At 31.6% G+C, this 5,380-nt stretch overlaps 1 non-coding gene across 1 annotated transcript; it reads right to left on the bottom strand.

The window, feature by feature from the left end:
• Window positions 1-4,640: 4,640 nt before the first annotated feature.
• TRNAA-UGC (transfer RNA alanine (anticodon UGC)) lies at window positions 4,641-4,712 on the bottom strand. Its single transcript has one exon. It is a non-coding gene; the product is annotated as a tRNA-Ala (tRNA).
• Between the last annotated feature and the right edge of the window lie 668 nt (window positions 4,713-5,380).

Genomic DNA, 5,380 nt, shown 5'->3' with positions numbered 1-5,380 from the left:
TTAATTAATATTAAGAAATTGCCAACCATTGAATGTCAAAAAGGGATCAACAAACGGAAGAACATAAACTTTACCCTCTATCAAAAATATATCCGTCCTTGCCCAGGTTTATTATATATCTAAGCCTAAAAATGTGTCATTTGTTACCATTACTTGAGAAATGAGAAACCCTACGCACTATTACCTTCATTGTTTCTAGCAAACTTTCCTCCAAAAAGAATCAGAAAAAAGTCCTAAATCAATTGGAAGATATACATTCTTTCCAACAGTGACATGCAGCTTTGCCTAAACATGTTCACCTCGCACTCTTTTGCCTCTAACATCCTCGTTGTCAACTTTTTTTGCTGTCATACATGCATGCTTCCAACATGTTTTGCTGTCGAAAATTATATAATGGATCTTATATAGTAAACAGACATACTCGTCAAATAAATCCGAAATTCACATCACTAGTGTGAATCTTAAAATTAAACACGTGCAACATTCTGGATAGTACTAAGTCTCTCGTGGAGGTCTTTGTTGGAACATATCTTCTAGTATCTTCGAATATGGAAACAGTAAAAAAAAATCAATGTTATAAAGATATTTATTTATTCTATTGGAATAATGGAAGTCAATTCGTTATTTCATACCCAAGGCCTGAATTCAATTGATAACTAAATAGTATTTATTCATCTCTTAAAATACCAATAACAAATCAATATTTACTGCGTAAGATATATTTTATAACTTTTGACGGCGAAAGTGCTGAGCAGCAAGTATGTAGCACGGCAAACATGTTGGAGGCGAGTATGCATGATGGCATTGAAGCTTGACGGCGAGTACGCTAGAGCCAAAAGAGAACGAGGCAAAAGTGTTTGAGGCAAATTATCCTAGAACCTTTTCCAACTATAGAGAGTTTTCATATGACATTAACAGAATGTCAGCTATTTTGGGGCCTAAACAATCAAAGTTCTTTAGCAATAAACAGGGGCGTCTGCAGGGTATATATATACATATATATTTTTAAGGGGGAAGCTTGGTTTTTATAATTTTTTTGGAAAAAAATGCAACAATTAATTTTAAAGAAATAAATTCAATTATTAATTTTTTTTTTAATTTCAAAAGTACACAGCTATCCACAAAAAAAATAGAATTTCAATTATTACATTTTTTTGCAAAAAAAAAAAAAAAAAATCCACAGAAAAAATTTCAAAAATTAAATTTGAAATAATAAATATTTTTTGGGAAAAAATATTCAAAAGTCTACAAAAAAAAATTGAAAAATTAAATATTTTGGGAAAAAATTGGAAGTTTTTTTTTTTTTGAACGGAAATTTGGATATATGGTGAGTGCTACCCTCCAACCCACCACCCTCGGACGCCCCTGAACCCTTTATTCATTAATTAGTTGTCACCCATTTGATGTTAAAATGGGATCAACAAATAAACTGTCTTAAATCTTACGGTCGATCAAAAATATATATCTCTAGTTTTATTATTTTATATCTGACCTAAAATGTATTAAGAATATGTTTTTATACGGTTATACAATCTTAGTTCCATTTTGTAGACATTAAATTATTAAGTAGTTATTACAATGGAAGGAATCAGATATTTTGATCAGAGTATCCTACTTTCTCGACCCTAATGGATCAAATTGATGTACGTAATTATACAAATTGAGACATTACTAGAGATTTTTAATATATATTACTTTGGTTATATTCTAATATCAGTATTTATCATTGGCATCAAGTAGTATTCAACGCAGTTGTTAAGTTATCTATTATTTTTATAGCCATTTGATGGAGTTTTATTAAGGTTGATGGGCTATTTGTTAGTTTTATGTGGTAAAAATATCAACAATAAGCTGCCAAGATGGCGTCTCCTTCAATTATGATGCATTTATGACGTTAGTAAAAAAGTTCTATTGTTTTTAGATCCACTCTCGACTTCTTAATTGATGACTCAACAACCTAACTCACCTCCATCTGTCCAGAGATTTTGAGAGCTTAATACCTATAAAAATATATAAATAGATATATTTTTACCTACGTATGACTTAAAATAATAAAAATAATTTTGAAATTCGAGACAGGAACGAGCTGTATCTTTTTCTTCAAAAATGATTATATTTCTTTATCGTGTTCAAGAGTGATGGGCTTAATTGCGGAAAGATGTTGTAGGGAAAGAAGCAGTAGAATTCCAAGGGAACAGCTGCGTGTTGTTTTGACGACCACGGGAGAAAAGGAGAAATAGTATTAGTAATGAGGGATGTTAGAACACATGCTCCAACTAGAATTGTCTAGTTGTTTTTTAACAAATTATAAATAGAGTTAAAGTCGTGTGTCGATGATAGGGAACACAATAATAGCAACAGAGCAATTAAGATACGTATTTTTATATATTGGCATCTCGTACTCTGCATAATTTGCATCATCATTGAAGGAGAGGCCATCATTGTTGATATTTTTACTCTATAAAATGAACATTTTTTCATTAAATATTGATGAAACTTCATGAAATGGCTTGATGAATAAAAAAATACTTACGAGGTCAATTTTTGGTAGAGGAACGGGAAAAGTGGAACCATATCTTATTCCCCTATGATACTTTCCCGATTATTGGTTATTTGTGGTTGTGTTTATAGGTCAATTTTTGGTGGAGTGTACAGGGAAAGAAGCAAAATTGAAATATGAAATCATACTCCACCAAATACACGAACAACGATGCAGTCAATTGGGTGTTAGTTCTACTCCACCAAAAATTGACCGCATTGAATACTACTTAATGCCAATGATAAACAGAAGTATACAAGGTTGTGTCCTTATCAGTCTAGTGTTTCTAGTGATTCAAGCAGTTTCGGTTCTTGAACCCCTAAACCAGAATGGACAAAGTCAACCCAAGACCGCAATATATTGCTTATCAGTCTTGTTTCTTTTGTTTTTGTTCCTATATAGAATATATATAGAAAACACAATATGTATTATACAAAATTAATTATCTTTAATCAATAAGTCAATCAATTTTTGAGTTTTTCTTTGAGCAATTGCAGCGTTTTCCAATGATATTTTTACGTTGCCAGGATGATACAGTTGTATCTGAGTTCCAAATAGCTAAAGGTTTCTTATGGATTTGGAAAAGTGGTTTTAGGCATCACACGGTGTAAATAAAAGAGAAAAGGAGTGGGGTATATTTTGGATCCAGGTTCGCTACTAAGCCCGTTGGGGCCCTATAATATGATAACTATAATATTTCTTAAGCCAGGGTTTCCAAAACTATACTATGCCAAAGCCGCCATCCACTAATACCTTTTTAGATGAGGGCCTCTTTATACGAAACATGTATAGACTAAAAGCAATCCTTGAATGCCCATCTTCCTGCGGCCAAAGCAACGCCTAACCTCCCCTCACGGCTCCACTTCAAAAACCATTGTCTTAAGCAACTTTAGTTTTCGGGGCCCCTACTGGAGCTTGGGCACTACGCACTGTCTGTATAAGGTAGCTCCGTCCCTGTTTGTATCTAATATCATTTCTTGGGCCCGAATTTTCTAGCTACGTCCCTTGTTTTTTAAGTGCCTGTTACCGAACTGAGCATGTATTAAAAAGAACTGAGACCAATACAGCTGAATTGAGACCTAAATCGAAACTGTTGACATGAATAAACTCCGATAGAATTGCTGAACCGGGCACAACCTTGGTTATATATGAATTAAATCAAAGTAACATGGACTGAAAATCCCCAAGAAATGTCAAAATTAGTACAATTTTTTTTTTTGATCGATTAGGGATAAGAAAAGTAGGATAATTAAAGAAAATTATCTTATTTTTTCCATTATTTTGTTAATTTGTCGGTAGGTAATTTTGCCTTTAACCATTTCGTCATAGGACAGTCATTTTTCCTCAAGGATATTTCGCCTTGATAAATAAATAAATGAGATTCTTACTTCCTTTCTGTTAATTTTGGTTAAAGCTGATGCTTTTAGTCAAAATATGTCAAGTGTGTTACTATAAAATGCATTTTCTGTTGGAAAAATTATGCCCCAATATTTCAAGGCATACACCAAAAAAACCTCACTATATATTGAATTCAAACCAGTGACAAAATGGATCATAAAATTAGCATAATAAGAAAAAACAACAACACGGCAATGGTTCGAATGGAAGAATTGCTAATCACTTTTCTGTTAGTAATTATTATTAGACTTGATGGATTATTCATACTAGAGAAGACTTGTGGATTGACAAACAAACATAATTAGAGGCAAGAGCATAATTTTATCATTAATCCAATAGAATGAAAACATTTAATGCATTTTATATTAATAAATATTGAATATTTTGATTTAAAAAAAATCAAAAGGAGCATTAATTTACCCCAAAAATAAAGAATAACGACGTATTATTAAAGCGAAATATCCTACCGGCAATCCATTAGAGACATAAATTTTTAATAGACAGTAACGTTTATTAAGTCTTTTTATTTGTTAAACACATTTTGAGATTCAATAGTTTACTATTTCCTTAATATTAATGGAAAAAGGGATATATTCTTATAAGACTTGATTGTTTAGACCCCTAAAATAAGCAACATGAGCAATGCAAACGGTACATGAAAACCTTTTATGGATTGATTTAAAAGTTATTAAATTAAAAAAATTGGAGATGCCGGGGATCGAACCCGGGGCCTTTCACATGCAAAGCGAACGCGCTACCACTGCGCTACATCCCCTGTTATATTAAATTGAAATTTTGTATATATATAATTTATTTTATAGATAGATTGACATATTACAATAATAAGATACTCGTTTTTATCAGATTTAACTAAGTCTGTTGTTATTTTATATGAATGTATGTAAAGTAACACTGCTTCAATGCAAGTGTTGATAAATTGCATTTCATCGTCTTCATCAACATTGAAATTGATGAGAAGCAATTAGCTAATTCCATGTGGGAGAGATTGTGGATCATAATTAGTGCCTTTTCCAAACAATATACGTATAATAAATTAATAGCGTACTGATATCTTTTTTTTTCCTCATTAGATAGGTAAAGATATGCATTAATATTATGTATACATACAATATATAAGCCTCTATGACGCATTGCCAATTACAAGCAAAGTCGGCTTATTTCCGTATTCTTCAAGCCAAAATCACTTTGAAAAATAAATATAATATCAAAAAACTGACAGGACATCAAGGTTTATTTGAAATTTAATGGATTTAAATCATGTATATACATACATATTATTGGACCCCTATCTTATAATGCTCAAAATGATATGATAATAATAAATATTTGACTACAATAAAAGTGTTGGATTTTAGTCTGAATATCCTAGACCGGTATGAGACCGTTCGGATTTTGATTGGACTCTTTCGCACTTTAGATAAG

Source organism: Lepeophtheirus salmonis, chromosome 11 (genome assembly GCF_016086655.4).
Source record: "Lepeophtheirus salmonis chromosome 11, UVic_Lsal_1.4, whole genome shotgun sequence".
In the NCBI taxonomy this organism is placed as follows: Eukaryota; Metazoa; Arthropoda; class Copepoda; order Siphonostomatoida; family Caligidae; genus Lepeophtheirus; species Lepeophtheirus salmonis.
This window is presented reverse-complemented; position numbering and strand designations above follow the sequence as displayed.